This window comes from Cyprinus carpio, chromosome B18 (assembly GCF_018340385.1).
Source record: "Cyprinus carpio isolate SPL01 chromosome B18, ASM1834038v1, whole genome shotgun sequence".
Classification (NCBI taxonomy): Eukaryota; Metazoa; Chordata; class Actinopteri; order Cypriniformes; family Cyprinidae; genus Cyprinus; species Cyprinus carpio.
The window spans coordinates 2,142,812-2,158,892 of record NC_056614.1 but is presented as its reverse complement, the minus strand read 5'-3'; the positions used below and the strand labels follow the sequence as shown (position 1 = coordinate 2,158,892).

At 36.4% G+C, this 16,081-nt stretch overlaps 1 protein-coding gene across 4 annotated transcripts in view; it reads right to left on the bottom strand.

The window, feature by feature from the left end:
* The window catches only part of LOC109105646 (CMP-N-acetylneuraminate-beta-galactosamide-alpha-2,3-sialyltransferase 4-like), a 42,379-nt gene extending 27,085 nt beyond the window's left edge, over positions 1-15,294 (bottom strand). For 2 of the 4 annotated variants that reach the window (XM_042743424.1, XM_042743427.1), the window contains exon 1: positions 15,168-15,294. The gene's annotated coding sequence lies outside the window, so the exon portion shown is untranslated. Of the gene's footprint in view, positions 1-13,702; positions 14,050-15,167 lie in introns of those variants that run through there. The other 2 variants (XM_042743426.1, XM_042743425.1) reach the window with 2 other exon arrangements.
* Positions 15,295-16,081: the final 787 nt, after the last annotated feature.

Below are 16,081 nucleotides of genomic sequence, written 5' to 3'. Positions count from 1 at the left end.
ACTGCAGTTTCCAGTTACAATGAACATTAGAGGCAGTACAACACTGACAACTTTTATTCCTTTTCACACAAAGTATGATTTACAGGGACAGAGTTTCGATTTAGAAGGCGTCAAAATTTGCTTGCACAATATTATGTTGGGACTTTTCAAAACAAATTTAACATGCTGTGGCATTTGAAACACATGTACAGCTTCGTATGTCTGGGTTTTCTAACATTTGCATTTGTTACAAGAATTAATCAATAACTAAAATCTCCAAAAAACAAAACATATAAAAAATGGCTGAATATATTAGGATTAATCTTGAATTGCAAGTATTAACGAGTAACTTAAAGCTCCAGCTCCGAAATTATAGAAGTTTAATGTATAATGTATGTGTGATCTATAGATCACTATAAATATTTGTTTTTGTGGCTTAAGTTGTTATATGCTTTGTTTATTTAGAATGTTGCAAGGAAGGGGCTGCATCTTACAATAAACTTCTCAATATAGCCTTACTAATTTTAATATATCTGCATACAAGTGTGACTTTTGAGACAATGTATACTTATAACTTTAGAGGTGTTATAGATATGACAGCTGTGTGCGAGGCCGCACTCCGATTGTGAAGACTCACTCGCCGTTACTTTCATTTTTATTACATTTTTAAAATTTTATTAAAAAAAAAGTTTCTGAGTAATTTATTTATGGGAAACATATTATTCTGAAACTGTAATTTCCTTTGAGCCTCAAGAAGCCCGAACTCAGCTGAGCAGACTCGGACGCCGGGGAGGATTCCAGGATTTTTTTGCCACATTTCCGGATCTCAGAGGTAAGGGCAAAAGCAGTCTTAAGTCTCTGGGGTATATTTGTAGCAAAAGCCAAAAATACATTGTATGGGTCAAAATTATAGATTTTTCTTTTATGCCAAAAAACATTAGGATATTAAGTAAAGATCATGTTCCACAAAGATATTTTGTAAATTTCCTTCTGTAAATATATCAAAACGTAATTCATGATTAGTAATATGCATTGCTAAGAACTTCATTTGAACAACTTTAAAGGTAATTTTCTCAATATTTAGATTTTTTTTGCACCCTCAGATTCCAGATTTTCAAATAGTTGTATCTCGACCAATTATTGTCCTCCTAACAAACCATACATCAATGGAGAGATTATTTATTCAGGTTTCAGATGATGTATAAATCTCAGTTTCAAAAAAATTGACCCTTATGACGGTTTTGTGGTCCAGGGTCACAAATGAATTACAGCTGTTGATGAGAATAAGGGATGTGCATTAGATGTTATATGGATTTCCCTCGGGATATGAAACTCAACACATTATGTACAATAAGCCTGAAAAACATTTCTGATGAGTAATGTTTGAAGATGTAAAAATGCTAAATAAGACCAGTAACTGCACAATAAATGAACTACATTATTGTGACGTTGCTCTAACATTTTACCAAATCCCCCTTAATAACAAATTCTTCTCGTTTAGGATTTGAGATTTCACATTAGTTCATGTTTCTTCTTCATTCTCATTGTATGAAGTCCAGTCTAATGAACGACTAAAGAAGTGTTGACGTCACATACAAATGCTGCGGATAGATGTTCCCTGAATGTTTGATCATTAATAACCACTCTTATTCACCTAACTAAATTAAAGTAAAACTTTAACATCAATCCCAAATCATGTATTTACATCTAACCCCATCACCTCTCTCTGGATGGCACAAGTTTTATAAAGGTCACATACTGAACATGCGTTTAAGCACCACTCACTAGACATTTCACTTTAAAACTGCCACAAAACATGCAGTAAGGTATTGCAGAAACATCACCACAAGCACATATTTCCAGTGAGCCTGGGTCAACAATAGAAGACTGGAAAAAACAATATTCAGATGGAAGCTTCAGAATTTGGTGTAAACAACATGAAAGCCTTGTGGTGGTGCTGGTGTAATGGTGTTAGGATATTTTCTTGGCACACTTTGGGACTCTTAGCACCAATTCAGCATTGTTTAAAGGCCACAGCCTACCTTGTATTGCCGTATTGTTGCTGACCATCTTGTGAAGGCTACCTCCAGCAGGATAATGTGGCATGTTACAAAGCTCAAATCTCATTCAGATCTCAATCCAACAGAGCAGCTCTGGGATGTGGAGGAACGGAAGAGTCACATCATGAATGTGCAGCTGACAAATCTGCAGCAACTGCATGATGCTATCATGTCAATCCAGCACTTTGTGGTATCTATGCCATGAAGAACTAAGGCAGTTCTGAAGGCATACTGTATGTATATGGTTTCTTCCACTTTCTCTGATATATGTGGTCCCAATTGGATGGTATGGTCTTGGCAACTATCCTGTGTGTAAATCCCTTTTGATAATATCTGGAGGCTGGATTACTGATTATTAACTCTGCTTTCCATAATTCCCTGATGTTTCTCATATAGTTTCATCAGTTCTAGCATGAATCTCTCTCTTGATCACACTCATGTCCAGGGATGGGCAGGTGCTGCACTGAAAGTCTTTGGCCAAGGTCATTTTTTGGGATCAAGCAAGATTCATTTTCCATCTTCCCAGTTTATAAGCAGATTTAACAATGTTAACAGCTATTTAATCACATTCTTTGCTGGCCAAAGTTATGGGACCACAGTGAAAATCAGGGAATCAAAATAAGTTCAAATTGAGAAATATAAAGACAGGTGTGTATATATATATATATATATATATATATATATATATATATATATATATATATATATATATATATATATATATATATATATATATATATATATATATATCAAAACAAAATTTTAATAAAGCTTTAAATTCAGTTTACTTTTTTTCTTTTGTTTTGTTTGTGTGCTGTTTAATTGTACTTTTAAGCAAAAAAAAGTAAAAATAAATAATGACTACTGTATGTTTTTACCATTATTTACAGAAGAAACCCAAACTGCAGTGATTCATATTAATTGCTGGAAACTGCAAATTGCATTAAAAAACACAATGCAGTCTTAAAACTTCAATTAAACATAATTTTAAATCTTTTATATATATTATCTTATTATCTATATTATCTTTGCCACTATCCTTCAAACCACTCAATTTTACCCATTTGTCAGCAAGAAGATTTAATCAGCTAAAATATAATAAAATTTAGTACAATCACATACTCTTTTATATATTTTAATAAGTACAGGTCAGAATTAGTATGTTGTTTCATATTGACGTAAATAGCAATGGAAGATTATTTCACTTATATTCTGACATTCTATTTTCACAAAAGTTACTGAAACATAAAAGTACAGTAGACACTTTACTTGCATTTGCTATGATTTCTATGAATATAAAGTCACTTTTGTAAATTTAATTTGATGCAGACCTATCAGAATGGACGTCTTGTCTCTGACCTATATATATATATATACTTTTTCCAGGCAGTCTCACTCGAATGTCAAACTATGCCAATATGAAGTTCATGTTGTGCAACTGAATCATTCTAAATGTCTGTGGAAACTTGATGTGAAGGAACTAGTTGTATTGAGCCATGACAAAAGGATTGTTTTCACAGACTTTACAAAAAAACTATCATTTGCAAACTCACCATCAGTATAGTATCAATAAACACAACTTCAAAAATCATGTTGAAGCTGCTGTTCTGGGACAGAACGGCAAATTTTCTGACTGTGCAATGAGCATGTGAACAACAATAAAAAACAACAGTCTAAGACACGACTTCTCTAAAGTAACCTAGTAAGCAATAGCCTGCAAGAATGGAAGAGTAATTAAATGACTATATTCTCAATACCACATCATTTTAATATGCATTTAAATGCATTTATCTGCAGTTAAACAGTATACAGTATACAGTATACCCTGTTTGTTGCTGTCGTATGCCTCTAGTTTGAGCTCCGTCACGTTATTCTCTATCTTCTATTTTTTTTTATTGTTGAAATCTATTTTATACACCATCATTTTCGTTTCTATAACGTGTGAATATATCCTCTATCGTATTCTACAACAAAAACAATCAGAGCGCCTTGTTATCACTAGTTTTATTTTGATTTCCCGAGTCCGCTAGTAGCTTATAGCCCATTAGCATCACCAGCGTGGTTGTCGCTAAACCCGCGTGCATCGTTAATACTCTATTCACACACATTACAATTGCTTTACTCACTGTTACTTGCTTTAATGGCGGATGTTTGTCTTCCTTTGAGTGCAGGTGACGACACGTTCGAGCTGCACACCGTGCAGCTCGAGCTCGAGGCCGTGGGGAAGCAGATTCGCGACCTGGAACAGAGGCAGGCCCAGCTGAGAGAGTGGAGAGCCACGCTGGAATCATCTCGGGCTGACGCTCACAAGTCCGGGGTAAGGATACAGCGCGCGCTGCTAACAGTCCCACCACCTCCACCCCGTGTGTTTCTCTGCACAGGACCGTGCACCCAGGACGCGATCTGCCCAGATGTCCTTCACGCCGGCGCCGGGACACCACGGACCCTGGGTGCATCCGCAGCGGAGGACGCGAGCCAGGCCCCGGGCGACGAATTCTCCCCCTCCGGTCTTCGAGATCTCCACACGGAACCGCTTCTCTCCCCTCCGCGAGACGGAACGCGACGCTGTGATCGTCGGAGACTCCATCGTCCGACACGTCCGTGCTACGTTAGCCGAAGGTAAAGTGCACACTCACTGTCTCCCTGGTGCTCGTGTTCTCGATGTTTCTGCGCAGATACCCGCGATCCTGAAGGCCGACGAGAGCCCCAGAGCGGTCGTGCTTTACGCCGGGGTTAACGACACCACGCAGCGGCAGACGGAGACGCTGAAGAGGGACTTCAGGAGCCTGATCGAGACGGTTCGCAGCACGACGCCCGCGGCGACGATCATCGCGTCAGGACCCGCTGCCCACGTATCGACGAGGACACGAAAGGTTCAGTAGACTTTTTGCTTTAAATGAATGGTTATTGTCATGGTGTAAAGAACAGAAACTGCTCTTTGTTAATAATTGGAATCTTTTCTGGGAGCGACCCTAGGCTTTTTCGCGCTGATGGCCTGCACCCCAGCAGAGTCGGAGCGGAGCTACTCTCGGACAACATCTCCAGGACTCTACGCTCCATTTGACTAGTAAGCCAATTCTCAAATAACTGCTATGATGGCTTCTGTTCTACCCGGTTAAATGTTAGAAGTACTTGCGCTGTCCAATCTATTAAGACTGTGTCTGTTCCCCGAATAGTGAGGTCAAAATATAAAATTTAATGTAGGATCTAGAAAAAATCTTATCGTGATTAAACCTGAAAAACGTAAAATAAATGAACAAAAAAATTTTTTAAAGTTTGGGCTCATAAACATTAGATCACTCACACCCAAAGCAGTTATTGTAAATGAAATGATCACAGATAATAGTTTTGATGTACTCTGCTTGACTGAAACCTGGCTAAAACCAAATGATTATATTGGTCTAAATGAGTCTACTCCATCAAACTACTGTTATAAACATGAGCCCCGTCAGACTGGTCGTGGGGGAGGTGTTGCAACAATATATAGTGATATTCTTAGTGTTACCCAGAAAACAGGATACAGGTTTTAAATCATTTGAAATACTTATGCTTAATGTTACACTGTCAGATATGCAAAATAAATCTATCGTATCTCTTTCTCTGGCTACTGTGTATAGACCACCAGGGCCATATACAGAATTCCTAAAAGAATTTGGAGAATTCCTCTCAGACCTGTTGGTTACCGCTGATAAAGCGCTAATTTTTGGAGATTTTAACATTCATATTGATAATACAAATGATGCATTAGGACTTGCGTTTACTAACTTATTAAACTGTTTTGGAGTAAAGCAAAATGTCACAGGGCCCACTCATCGTTTTAATCATACGCTAGACTTAATTATATCGCATGGAATCCATATTACTGACATAGATATCGTACCTCAAAGTGATGATGTTACTGACCATTTCCTTGTATCGTGCATTCTGCGTATTAATAATAATAACTATATAGCTTCGCGTTATCGTCCGGGCAGAACTATTGTTCCAGCCACCAAAGACCGATTCGCAAATAACCTGCCTGATTTATCTCAACTGCTCTGTGTACCCATAAATACACATGAACTAGACAAAATGACTGGCAACATGGGCACTATCTTCTCTAATACATTAGAAGCTGTTGCCCCCCCATCAAATTGAAAAAGGTTAGAGAAAAACGTACTGTGCCATGGTACAACAGTAATACCCACGCTCTCAAGAAAGAAACTCGTAGTCTTGAGCGCAAATGGAGAAAAACTAACTTGGAAGTTTTTAGAATTGTGTGGAAAAACAGTATGTCCAGCTATAGACAGGCTCTAAAAACTACCAGGGCCGAGCATATCCACAAACTCATAGAAAACAACCAAAACAACCCAAGGTTTTATATTTAGCACAGTGGCTAGATTAACAAATAACCAGACGCCACCCGATCTAAATATTCCCTCACAGTTAAATAGTAATGACTTTATGAATTTCTTCACTGATAAAATAGATAACATCAGAAATACAATAACAAATCTAGATTCTACAGCGTCTAATACTTTAGGTTTATCTATCGCACCCAAAGATAAACTGCAATGCTTTACAACTAAAGGACAGGAAGAGCTAAATAAACTCATCACTGCATCTAAACCAACAACATGTTTATTAGATCCTGTACCCACTAAATTACTGAAAGAGTTGTTACCTGTAGCAGAAAAACCGCTTCTCAATATTACTAACTCGGTGTTATCTTTAGGTCACGTCCCAAAACCATTCAAGCTGGCGGTTATTAAGCCTCTTATTAAGAAACCACAACTAGATCCTAGTGAACTGGCAAATTACAGACCCATTTCAAATCTTCCATTTATGTCTAAAATTTTAGAAAAAGTTGTGTCTGCTCAATTGTGCTCCTACCTGCAAAAAAAAGATCTCTATGAAGAATTTCAGTCGGGTTTCAGGCCCCATCATAGCACAGAAACTGCACTTGTAAAAAATACAAATGACTTGCTTCTTGTGTCAGACCAAGGCTGCATCTCATTGCTAGTTTTACTTGATCTTAGTGCTGCGTTTGACACCATAGATCACGACATACTCATAGATAGGTTACAAAACTATACAGGTATCCAAGGGCAGGCTTTAAGATGGTTTAGATCCTACCTGTCCGATCACTACCACTTTGTTTATCTAAATGGGGAGTCATCTCATTTATCACCAGTAAAATATGGAGTGCCACAAGGATCTGTCCTAGGTCCTCTGCTATTTTCAATATACATGTTGCCCCTTGGTAATATCATTAGAAAATACGGGATTAGTTTCCACAGTTATGCTGATGATACTCAACTATATATCTCAACAAGACCAGGTGAAACTTCAAAATTATCTAAGCTAACAGAGTGTGTTAAAAATGTAAAAGATTGGATGACCAATAATTTTCTCCTATTAAATTCAGATAAGACAGAGATATTACTTATTGGACCAGAAAACATTACACAGAATTTCGTAGATTACAATTTGCAACTAGACGGATGTACTGTTACTTCCTCTACTGTAAAAAATCTGGGTGTTATATTAGACAGTAACTTGTCTTTTGAAAATCATATTTCCCATGTTACAAAAACAGCATTCTTCCATCTTAGAAACATTGCCAAGCTACGAAACATGTTACCTGTTCCTGATGCAGAAAAGCTAGTTCATGCATTCATGACCTCTAGACTGGACTATTGTAATGCACTGCTAGGTGGTTGTCCTGCATCCTCAATAAACAAGCTACAGGTAGTCCAAAATGCAGCGGCTAGAGTCCTTACCAGGTCAAGAAAATATGATCATATTACCCCAATACTACAGTATCTGCACTGGCTACCTATTAAGTTCCGTATCAGTTACAAAATATTATTACTTACTTATAAGGCCCTTAATGGCTTAGCTCCTGCGTACCTAACTAGTCTTCTACCTCGCTACAACCCATCACGATCCCTAAGGTCACAAAACGCTGGACTTTTGATAGTACCTAGGATAGCAAAGTCCACTAAAGGAGGTAGAGCTTTTTCGCATTTGGCTCCCAAACTCTGGAATAGCCTTCCTGATAATGTTCGGGGCTCAGACACACTCTCTCTGTTTAAATCTAGATTAAAAAAACACCTTTTTGGCCAAGCATTCAAATAATGCATCTCATAATTTTGGACTGCAGTTATATCTGATCAAACGTGCATTATTATTCTTTAGCTTGGGTTAAAACTAATTAATTTTACTTGGCTGGAACAGCAGCTACGCTAATTATGTCTCTATTTGTTTCTCTGCTTTGCCACGGGATGTAACTAGGATTTACACAAGCTCCAGTCTGGATCCAGAACACCTGAGAAGAGATGATGCCAGCCCCTCAGAGGACCTCAGATGATGCTAACCCAGAGACAACATACAGAACTACCACATTTTGCTATAAGTTTGATTGCATAATTGCTGTTAATAGTGTTAATCGTCTGTTTGTTTACGTCTTCTTATTGATTTTTCTGAACATTTCTGCTATATGCACATGAACTGACAATCACCACTGATAAGCTACTACTAAATATTGTAGAAACTAAATTTTCTGTAAAGTTGCTTTGTAATGATTTGTATCGTAAAAAGCGCTATACAAATAAACTTGAATTGAATTGAATTGAATTGAATTGTTTCAATCCACATGAGACATGGCATAAAAATAGCTATGAGCTGTTGGAAATAGAATCCAATAATCTTGATAGGCTTGAGCTCACAGCTCTTCCGCTTACCCAATTTAACCCTGGCTCTGCGTCCAGACACAGCCATCATTCAGCAGTCTGCGTGCCCCAGCATGCTCAGCCTAAGAGACCCTTCTCTGAAACACTTGATTCTAATTAACATATTTGACATTAGCCAGCAAACACATACACTTTATCTTTTTGGCGTCGAGTAATAAGCCCAAATGGTGGGAATGGTCTAAAACTCCCAAAATCAAAGGATGAAAAACAACAAACATTTTCATTTCACAACAGCTCACTGACAAAGAACTCTGAAATCACTAACAGGAGGAACATGGGGTTTGTAATGGTGTCAGCAGCGACATGAAATTACTTTTTTAAATTAAATTCATTATAAATTAAAGCATTATAAATGAAAGCATTTTATGAAGCAAACTAAAAGATAAGACTATTCTCTATACTTTTAAATAATATTATATTAATTAGGCCTGTACATTGATCATTCATGGTAATTATAGTGCATTAGCTAATGATAAAAGATACAAAATGTTGTATTTAACCATCTACAATGAACAATCCTTCAACAGCGGTTGTTAACCTTAATGTTACAAACGGACTCTTATTCTTAATCTTAGCATTCGATTATCATGCCGATTAATCCGCAAACCGATCAATTGTTCAACCTCTAATTCATAATAAATAAGTGTGGCACCAGTGCAAAAGCACATTATGTACAATAAGTCAAAACTGAGCTTTTTGATGAGTCGTGTTTAAACTACATTGTGACATTGCTTTATCATTTTTACAGCATCCCTCAATAACAAATTCTTCTCGGTTAGGATTTGAAATTTCACTTCAGACCTGCTTCTTCACTATTCTTATTGTGTATATACAAAGGAAGTCCAGTCCACTAATGCAGTGTTGACGTCAGATGCAAATGCAGCAGACAAATGTTCCCTGAATATTTGAACATTAATGACCATTCCTACGCACTTAACTAAATTAAAGTTAAACTTTAACATCAATCCCAAATTGTGTAATTACATCTAACCCCTATCATCTTTCTGGATGGCTCATGTCTACCACTTCTACTCTGCACGCTTTCCATTTAAAAAACACAGAACTGCATTCAAGGTGCGTCTAATGAGCAGCACATGCTGCAAGGCCGTGAGTCCACGTTCCGACCCGACCTCTGAAACAATGCTGGTCTGTGTGGCAAACGGAGAGCAAACAGAAAAAGTGGTTATGGTTGGTAATGTAACCATTTCAGGTTTAACCTCAGGTAGGAACACATGGAGAGAACCATGCCACCACTGTGCACTTATTGAGTATTATGCTGATATTATAGTTTTGTGTGGGTGGTTTTCGTCGCATTGATTTTTTTTTTTTTTTTTTTTTTTCGTTTGAAAAGTGCAAGGCTTCTCAAATTCTTATTTGGGAATATGAAAGTCTTAATGGGAAAAGATACTACAGCGTACCTGCACTTCAGTTTGACTTAACATTAACATTTCAAAGAGTAATGAGCTTAAAGAAAACATTTACCAAATAATGAAAATTTACTCTACTTCATGACGTCTGAGATGTAATTGAGTTAATTTTATTAAGAGGACATATTTGGAAAAATATTATCATTTATCACTTGCTCACTAATGGATGCTCTCCAGTGAATGGGTGCCGTCAGAATGAGAGTCCAAACAGCTAATAAAAACATCACAATAATCCACAAGTGATCCACAGCACTCCAGTCCATCAGTTAATGTCTCGAGAAACCAAAAGATGCATAATAATATTAATAAGACTGTATTACTAGCCTGATAATAATAATAATAATAATAATAGTAATAATAGCAATATTAATAATAATCGTCTTGCTATCTTTGATACATGATACTCTTGCTTATTGGCACAGACCTAGTGTGAACAACCTTAAAAGCAGAAGAGTCTTTGTTTTTGTGTCTGGATCTGACAGCAGTAAAGAGACATTTTCATATAAAATGTAATGCCATGTTGCAGTTCAATCGCAAAATAGTATCATTTTTGATCATGCAGCCTTATAATGACATAAATATTTTACTTTTTTTTTTTTTTTTTTTACAAATTGCTAAAAATAGATTAGATAGATATTTACATGCAAGCTTATAAATGTGTTGTTAAATTACTGTAATTATAACCTAAAATCTCAAGTAAATATTTTACATCTACCGGGTTCAACTGACAAAAATGAAAAATAAGAATCTCAGTCTTAAAAAAAAAAAAAGATTAATAATAACTAGCAATGTGTCATTTAGTCACAACAGATGTGACGTAACATGTCTAAGCATATGGCTGCTCATGATGTGGAAAGCTGACTAAAAGTCATTTGCAAACATGAAAGGGAAGTTCTGGCCTGACCTGTGTTCTGAGAAGAAGCTCTCTCTGAACTGCCACCCTGCCATCTCATAAAAGCATGCAGGACCAAAGGCAAATGTTGCAATGAACTGCTGAGTTAGGAAAAGGCCTAGACTTTTGACATCTGAAGAACTTGTCACAATTTGCACACTCAAAATATAAAGAATAAAAGCAGTTAAGGGAAGAGCCACCTCAAACAACCTTTCTCGTTTCCTCACCACAATTGCATTACCATGCAATTGCCTTTTAATGCATTGATGAAAACTGTGCAATGCAATCTGAAGTGCCTTTAAAAGCTTGAGTGAATTGCTAATCATTTCCATAATGTTTATATGATCTGTCGGTCTTAGTCAGTCATTCATAGACTGATGCAATCAGACCCTGACTTACATAAGGGTACGAGATAGAAGACCTTTGTAAGACTGTCTGCCAGTCACACACGAGTGTACACAAACTTTATTTCATCAAATGTATACACAAAAAAGCTTAGAGACTAGATGATGCGAAAAAAAAAAAATATACATTACATATTACATTTGCCTTGCAAACTGCCTCTATCATTAATATATCTATATATATATATATATATCTATATCTATCTATATATATATATATATATATAGATATATATATATATATATATATATATATATATATATATATATATATATATATATATATATATATATAGATATATGATAAGAAGGAGTTTTCCAGATATTAACCAGCTGGTTTGTAGGTCTTGGTTCTGTTTGCTGGTTTTAGGGAGGTTCTGGCTAAACCAGCAGTTAGATGAAAAGTAGGTTGGCCAGGCTGGGAGTCCAGATAAACCAGCATAACCCATTAAAACATTATTGTATTAGTCATTTAATTCATGCATGATATTCTGGTCATTAAAGATATGGGTAAATGAAAGTGGCAAGTTCAAACCAAATATTTTTTTTTCTTCATAAGCACTGTTTCCCTGCCCTAAAAAACATTCAGTCAATCAATTCTAAACTGGTTTGCTACTTCGAAAGGAATTTAGACACTATTTTTGCTGGAAAGTCAGTTGTCAATCAGATAGGAATAGACTGAGTACATTTGAGACATGTGTACAGTTGAAACACCTTAAATAACTTGCGTACACAAGTACCCCAAGCTGTGATTTTTGCTCCATAAATGTGTATTAGTGTTCTCTTGGATTGTGGGAAATTATAAATGTGTGCATCTTTCCACTCCGAAGATATCGATATATAAGTTGCGATTTCATTTCATCGTGTCCTTTCCACAGTGAATAGCTCTGTGCTCTAAAAATAGACATATTTTATGACATTGTGCCATGCAAGGACTTTTTATAATCTAGAGAAACGTGTGAGTATGTCAGTGGGGTACGGTTGAGACGCAGTGTATCATCTGTACCCAGATTGGTGTCCTATTGCTTCACATGCTGTTTAGTTGTACAGTGTTATGATAATAGGTTAAAAGTTACATTTACACACATGCTACACAAATTCTACACAAAAAATAAAAATAAAATCTATTTCAACTGTCTATTATTAATGGACATGCTTTCTAAAAAGAATGTTAAAAGGATTACATAGCATTTTAAGTAATATACAAGGTGGGTACAGTTGATACGCCCTTTATATGTATACAGTAACAGTTCAATCATAGAAAATAAAATGCATATTCAGAGGATGTGTGTATTTGTGTACTGGTATTACATATGTTATGGGGACCACAAGTATAGTAATACCAGTAAATTCTAACCATATGGGAACATTTTTAGGTCCCCATGACAAAACAAGCTTATAATTCATACAGAATGATTAAAAAATATAAAAATGTAGGGGTAGCGTCATCAAATATACAGGTATGTATATTTGCAATATCTTTTCTATGTGTTGCTATTTTGTTTAACTGAATCTGAATTAAATAAAGCAAATAAATAAATATGATTTTTTTTTTTTTTATGCACAACTGTAATTTAGTAATTTATTGCATTTGCAATAAATGGTTAGCCAGCTTTAGAGCATTAAGAATGGGTGTCTCAACTGTACCATGGTACTGTTTCAACTGTACACCATGTGGGTACAGCTGAGACAAAAATGCACCTTATGTTTATGAGATAATTGTGGAAAATATAAACTACTTATGGCTATTATATGGTTATTATACTCAAGTGAATATCTTTTCATCTCAGCATCTAGTTTGTGTGTAGTGATGAAAAAAGCAGAAAGTGTCTCAGTCTACCCCTACCAGTTAAAAACCAGCTCAAGATGTCAACTACAGAACTAAAACCAAACCAACTAATCACCTCCTAACGGATTAGCTATTGCACAACTGGCAACAAGAAGCTTTTTTTTTTTTTTAACAGCCCTTTATGAAAAAAGAAAAGCGACAAGATGTGTGTGAGACAGTGCTTCGTACAGAAATAACAAAATCAAGGGAACAAAATACTAAGCAATCATGTATGCGTTATTTTCCATATTTAATTTCTAAACGGTCTCAAAACGCAGCGAGCAGCCTACATAGACTACATGTTCAGGCATCATCAACATGGAGTAGGCAGCGCACTAGGTTTTAAAACTTACTTGATTGCGACTTAAATCAACTTACCAGGATGCACGTAACTAGATAGAGTTAAAAGCACAAAGATAGTCCGTAAAGTGAATGTGGACTGTCCGGATAGTCCCCCCCTCTCCCCCAGATCAAGCGCGCTGTACAGTCACATCCTACGAGCAAAGTTGCGCGTTTTAAGTGTGCGCTCTCGGGCGTCTTTGCGCCTCAGATAGTGGGAGGCGCCGTCAGATGACTTCTCTGATTTTAGCGTCTCCTTCAAGCGCCCAGAACAGAAACAGTCGCTTCTTTGGCTCGCAATAACATCGGTATCTTTCTCTCGCTGTTTTCATGGGGCTCTTTCAGTGGGCCACATCACTGTACTGCACAGAGTGTACCCACTAAACACTGTCCGACTGCGCATGCGCAAACGGGACCGACTGTAGAGCTCTGTGTAGGAAAAGTTCAGTCGTTCATGTTATGATGATGATGCTGAAAACTATGGACACGTTTTTGTTTTATGAATCGTTTTACGCTTCAATGCATTGTGATAACTTACCCCTGTTATTTTGTCACTAAAGATCAGCGTGTTTAAGATCTTTAAGCCTGGGCAAAACTTTGTTTTATAAAAATGGTGTTTTATAGCCAAGATGCATAGGCTACTGACAAATAAACTACTCTGAGAAATACAGATAATAGTGTAGTGTTAATAGCGTTAAAAACCACTGAGATGCTAATAAAGCAAGAAAAGAAAGAAACAAAGTGACAGAGTGCATACTGAAACAACACTCAGTTACAAAAATCGGCAGTTTCTTCTGGAAGAAACCACAGCTAACACATATACTGCAAAAGAAAAGAAAGAAAAAAAACATACTGAGAAGATAGTTTTAGGGAAATGATTCTGTGCAGACTGCAAAATTTGAATTGTTTCCATCACATACTCCTGCAGTGGCACAGCTGTGGTGTTTTGGAACGAGAAGGCAAAGTCCTCTATGGTTTTTTATGGTTTTTAATCCAAGTTTATGTTCCAGTTACACTGACACTGTGTTGACTCATTTTCCAGGTTAAAAAAAAAATAATATTATTACTTGCTATTTTAAAAGCACAGTTAGACACACAGATAAAATGAGGTTTATCTTCAGCAAGGCTGTTTACGCATGCTGTTTCTGAAGCAGAATGACTCATGAGAAAACAATTCCCAAAGCAGTATGTTTTCGTTGTTAAAGGCCTATGAACAGTCACAACAGTAAATGTATTATAAAGCTGAAAAACAATAAATTTGAAGAGTTTCAGAGATGAAGAGCTTTGCAACTCAAGAATGGCTTCAGGCTAACAGTGTCAATGAAAATGTGAAAACATTAGTTGAAAGGAATATTTTTTAGTCCAAAAAAAGATAAATTGCCAAAAAAAGATGTTTTAGAGAACCTGAGCATTAACACATCAATATACTATACATTAGTATATAAGGAATGTCCACATTTCAATGATTTACACAAATAAACCAATGTGGCGAGAGAAGACTTACCGTGTTCACGTATGATCTCTGCTCTCCTCACCCTTCAAACCCTTACAACTGAACTGAAGTGGGGGTTTGAATGATATTGATTTCCAAAGTTAATCATTTCATTGATATGTGAAAGAAAACAAGGAAAAAATGCAATACTCTCCAACGAGGTTTGGCAACATTATTACGAAAGTCATTACATCAATCACAGAGAAAACCAATTCCATTCTACAAATATTATCTAGAGTTGCAGACATTTCTTTAATGCTGTTGTTGGACACTAGAATAATAATAACAGGTCATCTTCAGCAGCCGTGGCTTTCCTTCAGTAGGACGGTATATTGGTAATATCTGGCCATCTTGGGTTGCAGAAATTGTTAATTAACTTACAGTATTCTTATTACAGTCTCCATGGAGGAACCAGGAAATCCGTGAATTGATCCATCTCTATCTCTCTCTGATTTTATTTTATTTTCTGAGAAACATCCACTGACCATTTTGGATTGACTGAAACTAATAATTTCTGGTGAACTGTTGCCAGCAATCTTTCTACTTTAAAGTAATTCTTAAAGAAAGAGCTCACCCAAAAATGAAAATGTCCTCACCCTCAGGCCATCCAAGATGTGGATGAGTTTGTTTCTTCATCAGATTTGGAGAAATGCAGCATTGCATCAGTGTCTCTGCAATTGATGCTCTGCAGTGAATGGGTGCCGTCAATAAGAGTCCAAACAGCTGATAAAAACATCACAATAATCCACAAGTAATCCACACTACTCCAGTCCATCAATCAATGTCTTGAGACATGAAAATCTGCAAGTCTGTAAGAAACAAATACATTATTAGGATGGTTTTTATTCTTGTTATTATTAAACCATCCCTTCTAGCTGAAATATTAGCCCATAATCCATAATATACTGCTTTCTCCATGAAAAGTC